Consider the following 18,440-nt stretch of genomic DNA (forward strand, 5'->3'; position numbering starts at 1 on the left):
CTTAATTCATCAATTCATTTTCGTTTTTTTTTTTTGGGCCAATCCATGGGATACAAAAAATTTACTTAGTTCTCCTTTATTTGAATCAATTAATTCCCCTTTCCCTTCAAAATTAATGCAAAACCCAAACTTGAAACAAAGAATAGCTTGTGACACATTTTTCTCTTCTGCAATTAATAGAAAATGGTGTCGCACATTTTTCCGCCGGATGATATATATGATTCTTCTGCTAGAGGCGGACTTGAGAGAAGTGGCTATTGAGAGATCTAGTGTAGTCTTTGGGTTTTCTGTTGTACCAAAAAAAAAAAACTACAAATTCAACACTGCTTGTTACAATAAACAAGTATACCGATGTATCCTTTCACACACACAAAAAATTGACGGACAAAGCGAACGAACAAGCCTAAGAGCATTCGCAATGTAATAATCAAAACCAAAAGATTGCTAAAGTTAGCAATGTTTGCTCAAAAAAGTACTTACATTGTAATAACCAAACTTAACAACCTCTTAGCAACTCATCAAATTTTGGCATTTGAATAATCAAAACTAACAATTTTTTGCCAATAATCAAATTTAATGGTCCCCACATTTTCTTAATCAAGTACACCCATCATTACACAAAACGTTCTCTCTCTCAACAATGTTTTCAAAAAAAGAAGAAGCTGTTTTCAAAAACCCTTTTTACACAAAAAAAACTAATATTTATCACTAAACTATTTTTTTCAAAAAAAACTATTCAAATTATTATCACAGTTTTAAGTTTTTAGAAATTTGTAGTTTGAAAAGGTGACGTGGTAAGTTTTGGTTATCCAATTTTGATTATTACATTGTGGATCTCTACATTGCTAAGTTCTTAAATGGATAATCAAAAGGTGATGTGACAACTTTTGACTATTCAATTTTGATTATTACATTGTGGATGCTCTAAGGCCAGCTCCCTGTCGATGACGTATCTTGGCCAATCGATAGAATAAAAACTCCCCTACCGTTAAGAAAATGAAGCTTTTATTCGCTCTTGAGTCACCGGCCAGCGACGAAAAGCTAGATAGATCGCGATGACAAAAAATGTAAAACAACCGTCCCGGCCGATACAAATTTGCTTGGCATTCTTCAGTAATTTTCTGTCGGCCAGATTAAAGTCATCTACTTGCACATGCAATCGGCCGTCTTGTACGAAATCCCAATGGAATCACAGAAACTTGAGGCCGGGGGAAATGTTGAAATGCATGGTTGGTTTTGAGCCACATGATCTTGAAGTTGAAACATCAAAGTGTACCGTTGGATTCAAGGATCCGGGTCCCCTCATGCTAGCTCATCAGTCAATTTCTTTGCGAATAATTGTTGGTGGATCCGGCTTCTCTTGACCGCAGAGAAGCGTATGCGGTTCGATCTGAACAGTTTATCTTGATAGTCAATGTTTCAGATTTGCTGAAATTTCTACCGGTAAAAGTATATCCATACCGATAAGAATATAAAAACAAATCTTGACCATTAAAAATACCATCCGACGGTTGCGATCACTTGGACCGCGTCCCTGCAGTCCAAAACTAGACAGCAGACAAGCCAGATTCATTGTTGGTATCTGTCGATTAGCTTTCAGCCGAGATGGTCTATTCATTAAGTAAAGCTTCATTTCAATTGTCTATTTCAGCACCAATTTTATGGCTAGCAGTAACATGTGTTTTTGAACAAATGTCTTTGGTAATGACTTGCTGTTAAAACAACACCATTTTTTTTTCTCCCTGAATTGCTTTATTGTAGTATCTGTCATCAACTTTTTTCAATTATCATTCACTTAATTGTCTTTCGATCTCCACTGGATTACTACAAAACAAAAAATAAATAACCAAATAGTATAAACATTATGCCCAATCGATACCTTCAGGGCACCAACAAAAAAAATAAAAAAAAATGCCTATTTTAGTTACAAAAAGTGAAAGAGGATGAGAAAAAATGCAAGAAGTTGTATTTTTTATTTTTTATTGTAAGAAACACACACACAAAAAAAAAATAAAAAATCAGCTCTCTCATGAAGTAGTTATCTGAAATAGGACATTAATTTAAATCTCTCAACCCTTTTCAATTATACTTTCTATCACATTCATTTTCGATTATCTTTTTAGTCCTAATCAAACGGCCAGACTCATAGGATTATGTCATTAATTAATTCGAATAATGTGCTCCAGTAATTAACCCACCAACCACATATATTGATTATTCCATTTAATACACGAATAAGAAATAACATCAATCTGTGATGCACCAAATTGTGACGCAGCTCAAAGTTATTTTATTTTATTTATTTGAGAGAGAGACAAAAGAGAGAATTTGTATTGATAAGCCTAATGACACTTACAAAACGGAATTCTTTACAAATATCTTAGTCAAAGCCAAACTAATCATCGAACTGATACAAATTAAAACAAGAAAAGTACGAGATAAGTGATGTCAATTCATCCCAACCTAGGCTTCTCGCCTGACACATATTTTGCTAAAATTTCATATTTTCTAGCAGTCTCAAAAAGAAATAAAGTCTTAGCCAAGAAAAAGGATAACAAATACCTAGACGTTCAGATGAACTCCAACCATGTATGAATGCGCTAAGGAACTCTCAAGCTACGGATCTAACAAGCCACCATGAGTTGCTCCGACAAAGACATCATACATGGATAGAACACTTTTGACATAGATACTGTTATGAAGTAACATCATCTGAAAGAACCTGATATGTTGACATAATATTCGCTCAAAGACGAAACTAAAAACTCTCACAAAAGAAGAGACAAAATTCTCACAGATCAGACGACAAGTCGTTGATATGAAGAGACACAAGAAAAACAAACCAAAAGACTAGAAAATAGAAAGAGAAATTGAGAACTAGTATCATGACATTCCCCTCTCGCCACCATATAAGGGTTGTGAAACCCCGGGGGAGAGAAGAAGGGAGAAGAAAGATAAATGTGGTGATCAGGGTTTCAGGGGAGAGAGAGAGGTTTTTTATTTATTTTTTGGATTAATAATGCCACAGCTCAAAATTACACAAATTGTTTTTTTTTGAAAGGACACAAATTGTTAATATAACCAAAAACAAAAGAATTGAAATGGGACCTTGCTGTCTAGCATGGGTGTTGGCCTCATTCGAGCCATTCATGCTCGACAATGGACGGCTCAAATTTCACCTCAATCAAGTAGATCTCAACCGCTCAGTCGAGGTGAAATCAAAGTCGTCCATTGCCGAACATGACAGCCGAGATGAAATCTGAGTCATCCATTACGGAGCATAAACGGCCCAGATATATGGAGCCAACACCCTAACGGACAACATGGGGCCCCAGGTTAGTTCCACAATGGTAATTCCTACCACAAAGGTACTCTGGTACTCTCTATTTACTCTTTTGCGGTGAAAGGAAACTATTAATTTGTCAATGATTAACCAGAGAGATTATTTAGTGTCCCTGAACATTGTCACGTGGTGCCCCAGACCTTATCCCTTTTCACAAATTCATTTGTGGCAGAGAAGATGATTGGGGACGGAATAATTGTACGTTCCATTAATCGTGATCATAACTTATTAGTTATCATCAAACTAAAGGCTACATTGCAGGCCATAGCCCATACTTCACGGGTCCCGCTACTTTCCCATTTTGCAACCACGTTTTTTGAGCGATGAATGATTCGTTTCATTATATTTCATGCATTAAAGTGTTTGATTGAGAAACAATTGGCTTGTTTCAAAATACTATTGCACCAATATTTGGACCACCAAGAATTGAGTACTTACCAAGCACTTACCATTATTTTTTCGACAAACCAAATCATCCCAGATATTATATATAAGAAAGACACCGTACAATAAAAACGGACACTATCAGTCCGAAAATACAGAAAACAACGAACAAAAATAAAATGGAAAATGACGGCCAATGATGTGTTTTGATAATTAATACCCACCAATGAAACTTATATAGGGATGTTTAAAATAGCCTATGAGGTATATATACTTATATATATACAGAGAGAGAGGAATTTTCAAGTGAGGGATCCCTCATTTTGTTAAAATAAGGGACTTTCATTTCCCGATCAAATTTTGAAAATCCGAACTGTTCAATGTGTGCAGAACGTAATTTTAAGGGTCCACACGAGAAATCAGCAAAAATAATGACCGGGAAGGGCGTCATCCGAGCAGTTTTTTTTGAACCGTTCAATGAAAACTGCTCGGATGAAGCCCTGCCCGGTCATTTTTTTTGCTGATTTCTCGCGGAGACCCTTAAAATCACGTTCTGATCACTTTGAGCGGCTCGGATCATCGAAATTCAATCGGGAAGGGAAGTCCCGCATTTTAATAAAATGAGGGATCCCTCACCGGAACCTAACTCTCTCTCTCTCTCTCTCTCTCTCTATATATATATATATATATATATAAAAGTACTTAGGAAATCTAGGAAAGTGACCTTGGGGAGGTAATTAGGTTTAAGACTATAACCTTAGGTTGCATGCATGGCATGCATAATGATTACTACCTTTGAAAGCATAATGATGGCCTCCTTTTGTCGCGCCCTCAATTTTTCAACATAAATAATGATAAGATTTGAAATACAAAATCCTCACAATAGTACATACACTACCCCAAAATACGATACGGTGCCCAGCTCCATTCTACAACGAATCAAAATAGAAAATACAGTACATAATAGTGCGATTCAGTTTACAAGGATAATAGAGTACTTTCCAAAAATAGCTTTAAACCATAACTACAGCATGCACTCCAAGCACTCCATGACAGTGACCTGTAATGTACCTGAAAATGATAGGTTGAGTTACACTAGTCCAGTAAAGAATTTTATGCTCAAATTATATGTAAATTTGATAAATCATGCACCATGAATGAGTAAATATTGACAGATACGCCCAAAGTACGAGTGACTACCAACAAGCTGCAAGCTATAGTCTAAAGGTCATAGACTTCACATAAATATCACTAACCGTTTAATTCTTTGACTAAATACATTAATAAACTCACGTCGTTCCACATTTGCCTATAATCAATTCAAAATCATCTTATTATTTTTTTGGCTAAGTAAATCATCTTATTATTCTTTGTACGGTACTACAATCTTTCTCGCGTTCACATTGATTATCATCAAATTCCTTTATTACAAAACCTTTCTTTTTGAATTCAAAACAATTCAAAGAAAACTCAAGACCATTGTAGGCTGAGCTCCGTTGATTCGGGCTGAATGCCGGAGTCCATTGATTTGTACCCAAATACCAAAAATCGTTGATTCGCTCAAAAAAAATCGAAGGATTTTTTTTTATTTATAGAAAAATCTTTTTCCCTTTTTAAATAATCCAGTTTAGTAAAAACCAATCTTTCTTTTGTTTTCACAAGATCTCATATCACATCAATCAAAGTTTTTGCATGAATCTCACGTATCCCCAAGACACATCACATACAAGTGATGCCCATTCATAAGCTCCGGGACACATCACATATAAGTGATGCCCATTTATAACTCTGGGACACATCACATATAAGCTAGTCATATCCATACGTGTCAGTCACAATTCAATCATCCCAAACAGTTCTATCACAATATTGATTATACTTCAAGCATCCTAAACGATTTATCAATCCACCACATTGATTACATTTCAAAACGTTCCAAATTGTCAACCATATCAAGATTCCGACTAATTAATTAATACACGCCCTTCCCGTTAAGCATACCACAATACCACACGTTCTCACCGTACCTTCACATACCACATATCAACCCATGACTAGACTCTACGATGCCTGGTCTTCTAGTTTCTATAATTAGAGTCTGTAAAGCATATGCTAAAGGAATCTAAAGAATTCTATGAGTCGAGAGAAAACGAATTGCAATACTACTCATCGGATCCCTTGACATATTCAGGTGTATCGTTCGTATTTCAATGTGTAATAACGTCCATTTCTCATTTCTTAACACAATGAGTTCACTCTAGCCCACTGGATACCACTCTAAGTGAGAAACAAGTAATACTCTCCAAAACACTTGAAAGAATGTGTAAACAAACCCATTAGAGTCGATGAGAAACTTTAGAATGCAATTTGGAAGACATAGGAAAAGCAGCTCAAAGACACTGTAGCAGCACAACCACCTACCGGTAGGTGAATGAGTCCTACCGGTAGAGAATTATGCACTTGACCTACTAGTAAGTGAAGGGTTCCTACCGGTAGAAACTGGAAGCAGAAAGGCCAGTATCTCGAATGCAAAACTTTCTACCGGAAACAGAAAGGCCAACATCTCGAATGTAAAACTCTTATACTCGACCTACCGGTTATACTCGACCTGCCGGTAGGTGAATGGGCTTTTGAGCTGCTGCAGTACGTTTGAGCTGGTTAGCTAGAAATTTCTCACTTGTCCTACCGGAAGGTGAAAAGTTTCTACCACTCTACAACAAATAAGGGTATTTATAGCATAAGAATATAACATTTTCTGGTCTTCGCTATAATAAGTTAAGCGTGATTGGCTTTCGTTCCTTAAAAATGCTATGATAAAGAGAGCGGAAAAAAGGGAGGAAATCAATAGCGTTCTTTTCACTTTCCATAGCGTGTAAAAGAAGAAGGAAAAAGGGCGCTGAAATTTTTTGCACTCCCGCACGATTGAAATTCAGTTCCCCCTAAATATCTGCGATTTTGTTTCAAGCTCCAACTTGTTTAATCGAAAAGAGCTCGCCACTCGTCTTCTATCTCTGGGTAAGATACAATCAGTATATCTTATTGATGATTTCTTGTTCTAGGGTTTTCATACGTGTGGTGGAATTCCGGGTTTCTGATTCTTGATCGGGTCCAGAAATTTATTTGGGGTTTAAACTTTCGAGATTTGTCTTGCGTATTTGCCTATTTGGGGTTTCAACTTCAGAAATTTATCTCGGATAAGCCTCCCCTTTAAACTTCCTATCTAATCATCTTGATTTCTCAGTGTTGGGAAACTTTTCTTGGGCTTCGGAGAAGGCGATTAGTGAGGCAGTGTAAGCATATATACAGATCTATACTCTTGTCCGATGGGCTTTTGATGGTTTTTCCGTCAGTGATGATGTGGTGGTTTTCGGCAACAGACGCAATGTATCTAGTATACTGTTTCTTCATATTCTTTGATGCTTTGTTTTACACTTCAGTGTGCTTGATGCTAATTCATTCCTTCTTCTTGTTGGGGTTTCTTATCACAAAATCGAGCTGCTACTTTTGTGATGAGTTGATGACAAATCTGATACTTTTTCTTCATTTTTTCAACCACATTTTGCATTCGATATTATGTAGGAGCTTTGAACAACAAATGGGAAAGATATAGATCCGGTGTGATTGCCTGTAATTCAACCTAGTTTAGCTTGACTGAAACATTGTGTAGATTTAAAATAAAATGTCTGAATCATTGTTTGATCGTAGCTAGTGTAGACTGAAAACTTTTGAATCATGGTTTAGGATATTGTGATGGTTTACAGTAATTGTTGGTTAACTTTTCCCCTTTTTATGTCTTAGCCACTTTGAACCCTTTTGTATGTTTAATTAATTCGCTCTTATAAAAAAATTGATAATACACATGTTCTTTGATTAGGACATGTATTTTAATTTCGACCGAAGACCTAACTTTTAATACACATGTGCTTTGATTAGGACATAATACGAGTTCCTTGCATGCTTTGGTGGAGATTCAAGAACCATATAAAAGACATCACCACAACACCAAGATGGCAAGAAGCTCGCCATGGCACAAATGCGACCCTGTGCTGGTATGTGTTGGGAATATAACTCTAGGTTATATTCTGCATCTTCATGATGCACAAAACATGCTTGTATGTACTAAGTCATTGTATGTCTTAGATGATTATCTGCACACTTCCTCGACTACGATCTTTGATTTTCCTGTCACAAGTTCTACTTTGAATTGGTCCTTTATGTGTGTAGGTGAAAATGTGCATCGTTCAAATGGCAAGGAGGGCTTCCATATAGGGTAATCCTGCTACTTTGTTTTGTCCAGGTAGCATAGGATTTCCCTCCAAAGGGAAGGAACCTAAGGTATACAAATGATTAGCCTTTCATAGGGGTTTTAATCCATGTTCGTCAAAAGTTATCACTGTGAACTTTATTTGAATTTTGATCTGTTGAGTAGATTTGTTGGAGTTATTTGGAAACTTATTGAAGAATACAAGTCTGCATCTAACTGTTTTGGCGCATTTTAGCCAAAATATTGAACTTTAAAAAGCCTTGTTCAACTGATTGCACTAGTAAATATGATGTGAATTGTGGAGCTTTTTTCCAATATGGTTTGATAGTTTTAGCCTTAGGAGCATGGGTCCTTTGTCATCTTTTAAACTTTTGTCATCTTTTAAACTTTTTGTGTTTGATTTTGATACTACAAATTGTTTAAATGTGCAGCCCTAATACCTAAGCAGGACTGCACACTCTTTATCTAATTTAACAAAATGTCTAGGAATTAGCCAACACTAGCTTTTTGGTGTTTGTGACTTGTATTGTGTTAACAATCAACGAAGGCATAAGATTGAACACAGTTTGGCACTTAACTGTTATATGTATGATCTCCTGTTAATATTCTTTAATTAGGATTCTGAAAGTCCTCTAATTTTCACCCTGTGCATGGAGAATGTTTGATGCTGCCCTGCTTGTGGATGCTAGACATGTTTTATTATTTCTTCTTTTGTCTTCCGATTGAGGCAGAGATACTTGTATGGAGCAGGTTAGATTGTTGCTTTATCATGATAATAAATGTTGATTAGTGATTTGAGGGGTTGAGTATTAGATTGAGTACTTTCAGGGGCCCACAAATATGCTTCTCAAGCTATAATTACGTAGTCCGGGAAGCTACAATATTGAGAACTGTCGTTCACACTATATATTCACAGTTTAGTCGACCTACTTTGTAGCCTTGGGCCCACACACACAAAAGAACCTGGTTTTTTATCTTTTGAGTGCTCAATCTACAAATTATATTCCATCAGTTATTTTGTCCGAAGGCTTTTCAATCTGCTAATAAGTGATCAATGTTTTCGACAGCTTGGTCTTTTACTTGTAATTTTGTTGTTATCAATGATAAAATTAATCCTTGGATGGTTAGTTCATTAAGTATTTCTACAATTTGGCTTTCGGACCTTCACTGTCTTTCTACGATGGTTAGTTCTATTATGCCCGTCATGGTGTGTTTATGGTTTTGCTTTTGATATGCCTACACTCCTATCATGTAGTGCACTAGATTAAGTAATCCCATCCATTGTCCTGATTTGTAGGTGTTCAACCGTCCCAAATTGTGACACCTCCTAAATGGAAGGTGGGGAACATATACAGCCCATGCAGGACTTAGGAAAAAGGGCTGATTTTGTTTGGAATAGCTTGTTGCTTAGGTTTCTCTTCGAGTTGTAATTCTAGTACCACATTGATTTTCAGGTCTACAATTAGTGATAGTGGCATTGGTATGATCTGAAATGTGTTCCCGGAAACTCTATCAAAGTTACTCCTTGCTCTGTGGATACCTCTCTTTTGCAGTTGTTTCTCCCTCGGTAAGCATGTTATTTATTTTAGAAACGTGGTCGCTAGAAGCTCTGCTTATCTGGTTTTGTTTTTTGTTTCTCCCCACTCTGTTATGGTTCCTCCTCTGTAATTATGTGTGTGTGCCACTATTTGATGTACATTACGCTACTGATCTCCTAGGCATCTAAGAATATTGGGTTTGTTGAGTTGACAATGTTTTTAGGATAGTTGGTTTCTCCTTATGCTATTGTTGGGCCTGAGGCGAGAAGTACAAGGCGTTAAATGTTAAAAAACATAAATTTTTTTGCTGAAAATTGGAAACCCAAAACTACAAAAATAGATATCTCTACGCTTGTCGACTGGTTAAGTAATTACGTGGTAATGACTTATTGTAGTGCAAGATAAAGCCTTTTTTTTAAGGACTCAATGCTGAGAAGTGAAATAGTAGCTATGCATTCAATGTGCTAACTTTGCTTGGTGAAATTGGGGTGTTGTATCTGATGACCTCTGTGCACTTTGTAATGGATGTGCTAAATCACACAATTATTTGTTTTTTGACTACCCCTACTTTAAGGAAGTATGGACTGAAGTACTGAGGAAGAACCAGGTCTCTAGGACCCCTCTTCTCTTAGTACTCTAATAATTTCTGCCATTACAGATTGTTATGGAGAAATGTGAAGTCTAACCAAGAGTCTAGAGACATCTATAATGTCTAGAACATTTCTCATAGGTCTTTTGTAATTACAGGTCTGTAATTGCTAATGTGTGGAACGTTTCTCATAGGTTTCTTGTAACTACTGGTCTGTAATTGATTGGTGGAGCCTCTCAGTTTTGGTGTGGTTGGGCTTAGGTAGTTGATTGCTATGTGTTGTCTTTTTGTTTTTGTTGCTTGCGTTTCTGGGTCTTGCATGGCCTAAGTAGTATTGTGTAGTTCCTTTGGTCTACCTTGTATTCTACTTTTGGGCGTCAATTGAATGACAACAATTTTGCAGAAACTCATAGGTTCAATATAGCTGTTGGGTTGGTTTCTTCGGCCAATTCTTGTCCGGGTTCCTTGCGCTTCCATATTTTTGAATGCCACATTTGTGTGGAATTTATAGATGAGCTGCATTTACTTGGTTGTCGGACAATAGCAGGTTTTGGTATACTGTTTTAGATTGAGCTCTCAAACTTAATATTAAGGTTGCCACGTAGACTATCAATTCTAAACTTGAGCTATTTCCATTTACGATGTTGTTGAGTCTCCTTTCCTGTCAAATAATTATGTGAAGCTCTTCATTGGAAATCCACATCTATCCAAATGGATTCATATTATTTGTCATTAGTTTCTTTTGCTTAATATTGTTATAAGTTTCTTTTTAACCCGAGACCTTATTACATAATCTGACACTTAAGCCCCCTTTTTTTCCCTAAATGCAGGCAGCCAAATTTTTATCTTCTAGGCGAGGAGGAATTGAAAGAAGGTAATGCTTGCTTTTGTTTGCTTGCTACAATTTGTTTTTCTTCGGACTTCTACTACGTGCTGCATATTTTCGGGGATGATTTTTGCTGCTATAACTTCTGATACAACTTCAACCTACGGGCACGTTTCTCATATTTTGGAGGGTTTCAAGTAGCCCATTTATGTGGGGTTGACTTTGGGAGCAGAAAGAGTATAAGCTCGGCAAAGAAGTAAGCTTCAGGTAAAGAAAATCTGCGGAATGAAATGGTTGGCCTAGTGCATGTTTACATTTTTAGAAAAGAGAAATTACATTAGTTATTTTTCAATGAGTCCAATTAGTCGGGCTCTTTTATGTAGTTTTTGTTGGGAAATTGTTTCCCAAGTTAATGTAATGAATCTTTATTCAATGGTTGAATTGTTTATTGTATATTGACATTTGGATAATAGTTGGTGTTGAATGGAATAAATCATTTTTGTTTCTTAAATGAAATTACCATGATCTTATTTAAAAATGCTAATATATTGGTATTTATAGAATTTTTAAAAAAATACAAAAAATTGGCTAATATAGCGTTTTTAAAACTCTGTAGAAACTTTACATTCTATAACGTTTTTAAAACGCTGTAGAAATTTTACATTCTATAGTGTTTTAAAAACGCTGTAGAAATTTCATATTCTATGGCGTTTTTAAAACGCTGTCTTAAGTCTAAGACTTTTAATAACGTTGGCTAATACAGCTTTTGGAGAAACGTTGTATATATCATTTAATAGCGTTTTTCAAACGCTGTAAAATGCGATTTTTCTTGTAGTGCCGGTAGGGAGAGTATCTCTGGGCGATTTTTGACAGGAATTTCAGATTTCAATCCAATCTCAATAACAACCCAAACAAGCTCGAGAAGAGCATAGAAGCACTCAAATAACATATAAAGAGCGGTAGAATTCCCTACCTCGAGTATCCAAGCCAAAATCGAAGAGATTGAGCAAGCCCTAACTTCCGAAATCCAAACCGACCTAAATACACCGAACCAAGCTCTATCCAACGCGATACGAGCCCCAATACACAAGTAGAAGATGGAGTTGAGGTTGATTGTTGTGGGTTTTGAGTGATTGAGTGAGAGAGTGAGAGAGATAGAGGGAGCCGAGAGAGAGTCGGGAGAGAGGGTAAAAGAATGAGAGAGAGAGAGAGAGAGAAAAAAGAAGAAGGAAGTCAGCGGAAAATTATTCCCCTGCCACACACACCACACTCTTATATACACACACACCTCACACACTTTGCCATAGCACCCAAAACTTTCAATTCTTTCACTTTAACCCCTAATTTCACATGAACACATCTTTCACATTAGAAAATACATCTTTCTCATTCATAAATATCAAAACTAGGGAATTTAAATACGGGTCTCTACACCTTTGGTCCAATGGTTCTTAATTGTTAGGGAAAGGTAACTAAGTTGATTGATAACTAGGTTTCTCTAACCAATTGGTTTGATGCTAATTCTACTTGCCATGTAAGATTTCTAGCCAATAAATATAATTTAAAATCTTAATATACTCACTAGGAAAATATACAAGTGCTTTTATAAGCATACTTGTCTTTAGGGAATGACTAGATTGTCTGGTGCGAAAAGATACAATTTTATAAGTCTTAAATCTAATTAAGACGGATTATCAAAGTTAAAAGAATTTTTTTAAAGCAATCCAAGAATTTAATAATGAATTTTCAAATATTTAAACGAGATTTTTATTCACCAAAAATCGAAGTTGTTACATGATTGTTCTTCGAACATTATGTTGTTTCCTTGCTTCTATTTGTCTTGTATCAATTTCAAGATTAATAAAATTCTTTTTGCCATTAAAGAAAAACAAAATGTTCACAAACAGTAAGTGGATAAAGTTCGCCTATTTTTCAAGTGCATGAACCAAATTTTGTCCATTGAAACAGGAAAATACGCAGGCATGGTGCTTAAATTTATGTTTTGCTGAGTATATATCAATTGGATCTCCATACTTAATAAAGAGAAAAATTTGAGAGACAAGTTTTAGCTTAATTTCATGATCAGGAAAGAATGCATTTTTTTTTCCCGGGAAATTCGATCATTCTAGTCGCAACTGTTATTCAAATGTTTATTTACGGAACGCAAAGGGTGACCTGGCCTTCGTTTGTACTTTATGATGAAAAGTATTGGCAAGTTGCTTATAAGGGGTGTGTATCGTAGCCGGACCCTATACTGCAAGATACAAAGATGTCGTAATGTACCACATTAGATTAGCCACGCTATGTCCAAACATTAATGCACGAATGACAGAATTAATGGATTAATTCCCTTCTTCGGTAATCTATGAAACAAACAGATCGAGCATGCATATGATTCGATCCTTCTATTCTGCTTGACTGGTGTAATTGAGATGACATATGATGAGTTATGGCCCCAAAATTTTATTACTCCTTCCGTTCCTAAATGACAGTTCACTTTCACTTCTTTTTTTTTGTTAATTTTATCATGTTTATAGTAATTTTTTTATGATTTTAAAATTTTTGTCTAACAAAGCAAATAGAAATTTATCAAACAAAATTCATATTGAATATTTTTAGCATTATAGATTGAAAGATATAAACAATATTTTGAAGTGTTCGAGATAGTAACATGGACTCTCATTTAGGAACGGATGAAGTACTTATTATTACGCACATAGATAATCATAATATGAAGGGAATTGGTTATGAAGAGTATGAATGGGGCAAAAATCCTTTTCAAAACATTTTTAACACAACTACTTCATGCTGAAAATGCCATCCTTCCTGCCAACTTGACTTTTTGCTCCTCTCTTTATTTTATTGCGCACACTTTTGTTTTTTGCCAACAAGTAAGATTATATATTAATAAAAGTCTAGCGGCATTTATATTTTTTGAGACTGCTAATTCTATATATAAACTTTTGGGAGAATGTGCGTCAGGCATAAGTCTGGGTTAGGATGAAAGACATCGAATGCCTCTCGTTTTAACTTGACCGATTCCCCTTATTGACTCTCATTTTGAAAAAATATTAAATATTGGAATATCATGACAAGGCACATAATTGTTGGCTTATATAGTGTCTTATAACGTATTTATGCTAATGTCACTGTACAATCCATTGATCCGTTACTTTCGTTACGAAGTCGTGATGTTTGGGTTCGAGTTAATATTTGCAATCTGCATATCTTCCGACTTATATGCATTATTTTGTTACGAAGTCTTGTCGTTTGGGTTTGAATTTTAGTATTTGCAATCTGCATCTTCCCGACTTATATGCATTATTTTGTACTCGTAATTCTTTCCATAATGATTGTCAAAAGTTAGTGTTTGGAATATGTGAAGCCCTAAGCTATATATCTGGGTGATATATATAGATCGAAATAAATTAATATAGAACAAATCAAGAACAATCGCGTTGGATATATACAAGCTCATAATTTACGTACATATATAGCTAGTTTGCCTTACTAAGATTACGTCCCCGGTCATTGCAGTGAGTTATTCAAGAGTTGCATGTCAAATACGGCTGTACTCTTATATGTAGTACGGTGCATACGAGTTTACGAGAGAAATATCTGAAGTACCCTTATGAAATTTCTCACCTCCGATTAAACTTCCACTTTCTGAGGTGATGCCTCCTACTATACAATCCCACAAACACGTACATAGCTAAGTCTATATATGGTACCACGATACAACAAGGTAATTACCTAGTGGTCTTGTGATGAAGGGTGTTGGAGCATGCACCATGGTAGGGCTCCAGCCTCCGGGAACATCAATCCAATAATTTTTTGGATCTACTTATAACTTATGATCCTCGAAAAATAGTTTACTGGCCGAGTACAAATTAAACACTAAAAAGGGACGAATTAGTCAAGGAGAGCATCTATGAGGCAAAAGTCATTTTCAAGGGGCCTGGCCTTTTAACTTCTCCTCATGCTGAAAATGTATGTCATCCAATTCCTACCAACTTAACTGGCCTTTTGATCTTTTGTTTGTGCACATGCCGTAAAAATAGATAATGAAACTGTGAAATGATGTTCGGGGGCATTACCACTGACCAATAAATTGTGTCCACAACTTTTTAGTTTTGTCCTTATTAAAAAAAATCGCGTTTATTAGTTTTGCACTAAACTTTTATGTAATATTTGTTCGTCTTGACGTGAGGAATCAAAAAAGTAAAAAATTATGACTTTTACACAAGTATTTTGGGAAATATCCGAGGAAAAGCTTAAAAAGCCAGTTTTTAAAACTTTTTCTAACCATTTTGGAAAATATCCAAGTAAAAGGAGAATGCTTTTGGCCACGATCAATTCCTAAAGCTGAATGGTAGAGCCACGATTCGAGAATCAACTGCCAGTTGAGCTACTTGAATTCTCTTGAAAAAAAAAATTTACTATGATTTTTACACAAGTATTTGGGAAATATCCGAGGAAAAGCTTAAAAAGCCAGTTTTTAAAACGTTTTCTAAGTATTTTGAAAAATATCCAAGTAAAGGAGAATGCTTTTGGCCACAATGAATTCCTAAAACTGAATGGTAGAGCCACAATTCGAGAATCAGCCACCAGATAAGCTACTTGAATTCTCTTGCATCTTGCATTTTTCAACCAACCGTGAATTATGTATAAAAAATAAAAAAATAAAAAAACTATATACACTTTCATAGATTCCTAAGGGAATTGATATTCACACTCTCCCTTTTTTGTCTTTTAGCAAAAAAAAAAAATATATATATATATATACACACTTTCAACACTAAAAAACAAAAGGGAGTGTGGATAACAAAAAATGGAGTGTGATCGAATATTAACTTTCATTCCTAATCTACTCTACATATATATATTCACTACACAAAAAATTGAGTAATCACTAAAAATGTGTAGTTAAAAGTATTTAGTGACAGTTTTTCACCCATATATAGTGATAGCTATTTGTTACTATTGCCCTTTTTTTTAGTGATTATATATATAAGATACAAACACTTTCGTAAATTCATAATCTATAATCTATTGTGATTACTATAAGTTAAGTAATGCCAAATCCGGAATTCACAACCAATTTTTATTATCCATAGAAAGTGATTCTTAAACACTGGCTGCATTTGGCTATAAATTAAGCAATGGAAAATGGCCATGTAATTGAAGATGACGAGGGAAGAATGGAGGAGAAAGTTCTCTTCCAAATATATGGCCTATGTGGGAGGAGCCAGGAATTTTGGTTAGTAGGGTCAAAAATTAGATTCATATGCAATATATTTTTTCTATGCACAAGTTTAAAAATAACTAAATTGAAAGGTTAATTATAAGATCGATATGCACTAATAATTCTTTTTTGCCTCATAATTGGCCCTAAAAGACTTGTTATATTTGAAAAATAATACATGATAGTCTCATTTCTAGCACTATTAACTCTTAAAAAGAAAAGAACGCTTGGGATTTCTAAGCACTTAAAACAAGTTAGGGCAATTTAGAGATTTTTTGTGGGGTCAAAATAGCTAAATTATATCTATTCCTATGAACATTTGGGGTCAAATTGGTAAAAATGAGATAAAAATTATACATATCCCTAAGAAAATTTGTCAACCAGTGGAGTCGGCCACCCTCCCTTGTACCCATGTACCTCCGCCCCTGCCCATGTCGTGTCTTTAGTTAAATATTATAACAAAAGATCCATTCGGTGACTAAGGCGTGAGACTTAGAAGCTTGCTTCATTTCAAAGTCTCAAATTCAAAACCTTTCAGATACCATCAACTCTAGTGCAACCTGACCATTCAAAGCTTCACTCTAGGTCAAAATCAATAGGCCCATCAACGAGCAAAAATTCGTTGACGTGGCGCAAGCTAACCCAAATACATTGAGATTAAAAAAAAAAAAACCGTACTTATGAAATACAGAGACCAATATCTCTAAGTTCAATTTATTCAAAACATCTTAGGTGCTATCAACTCCGTTGGGGTTTGTTCATACGAAGCTTTGCTCTGGGTTTCGTTGGGATTCCTGCAACGCAAACGGATGGTGGGATTAGAATTCCAAAATTAGTCGAGGTGCACGTAAGCTGAACTAGACATTAAAAATAAAAATAAAAATAAAAAAACGATATAGGCTATGTACTATCAAACATTCAAACTTACATGCATGTCGTGTTCAAATAGACGTATGCAAGAACGGGTGGTGAGCTTTCGTGGTCTTCTTCTCTAAAAACTAAAAACCATGAAAGGTGAATATGGTTATTAGTGAAGCATAATTTATTTTGTCTCTTGCTTAAAGAACGGGTGGTGAGCTTTCGTGGTCTTCTTCTCTAAAAACTAAAAACCATGAAATGTGAATATGGTTATTAGTGAAGCATAATTTATTTTGTCTCTTGCTTAAAAAACGGGTGGTGATCTTTCGTGGTCTTCTTCTCTAAAAACTAAAAACCATGAAAGGTGAATATGGTTATTAGTGAAGCATAATTTATTTTGTCTCTTGCTTAATTCCTGTTAACTATGGACATGCATATATGATTTCAAAAACCTATAATGGACATTAGAACCCGGGATGGTATATGATTAAAGGATCACGTAGACGTTGATAAGTAAAGGATAAGCTGAAGATGTGAGGATTCCACCTTCTGTGAGTGAAATACAGAGACTAATATCTCTAAGTTCAATTTGTTCATAACATCTTAGGTTTCTTAGGTTATCGATTCTGTTGGGGTTTGTTCATACGGAGCTTTGCTCTGGGTTTTGTTGGAATTCCTGTAACGCAAACGGACGATGAGATTAGAATTTCAAGATTAGTCGAGGTGCACGTAAGCTGAACTGAACATTAAAAAAAAAAAAAACGATATAGTCCGTGTCCTATTAAACTACATGCATGTCGTGTTCAAATAGACGTATGCAAAACCGGGTGGTGAGCTTTCGTGTTCTTCTTCTTCTAATAACTAAAATAAAAAACTAAAAAAGTGAATTTCTTTTGTCGTGTCCCTCACGTCAAAAAGGCAATCACCCTATTCACGACCGGGAAGGAAGGCCATGTGGCGCGCGATCTCTGGGTCGGCCAGGCCTCCATGTGTTCTTGCATTCATCAAGCTACAGTATTTGGTTGGTTTGTATGTTTACATGTGGAGAGACAAATTGGGTCAAACATCCTTGTCATTAGCTAGAGAGAGAGAGAGAGAGAGAGAGAGCGCTATACAAATAACACATGATTTGTGAGTACCGGTTAAAGGCCAGCCAGCCTAGCTATTAAGAATTCTGTTCAAATTTTAGCAAATAATGAGATTATTGATACAGGGATTAATTAGTCGGTCCACTGGAACAGTTACCGAGTTACATCAAAAAGATACCTTCCATATGATCAGGAATTTTATATGTATGTATGCAACGCATAATGACGATTACTTGCATATATTATATATACAGCTAAATATATGCCGACTAGCTACTCAAATATATGCTGACTACTCATAAAAA

At 35.5% G+C, this 18,440-nt stretch overlaps 1 long non-coding RNA gene across 2 annotated transcripts; it reads left to right on the top strand.

The window, feature by feature from the left end:
- The first annotated feature begins 6,521 nt into the window (after positions 1-6,521).
- On the top strand, positions 6,522-8,360 carry LOC131306723 (uncharacterized). Of its 2 annotated transcripts, XR_009193986.1 has the most exons (4): positions 6,527-6,742; positions 6,969-7,118; positions 7,661-7,776; positions 7,952-8,360. It is a non-coding gene; the product is annotated as an uncharacterized LOC131306723 (long non-coding RNA). The 2 variants fall into 2 exon arrangements; XR_009193985.1 differs by having other exon boundaries at positions 6,522-6,742; positions 6,969-7,776.
- Positions 8,361-18,440: the final 10,080 nt, after the last annotated feature.

This window comes from Rhododendron vialii, chromosome 11a (genome assembly GCF_030253575.1).
Source record: "Rhododendron vialii isolate Sample 1 chromosome 11a, ASM3025357v1".
Lineage (NCBI taxonomy): Eukaryota > Viridiplantae > Streptophyta > Magnoliopsida > Ericales > Ericaceae > Rhododendron > Rhododendron vialii.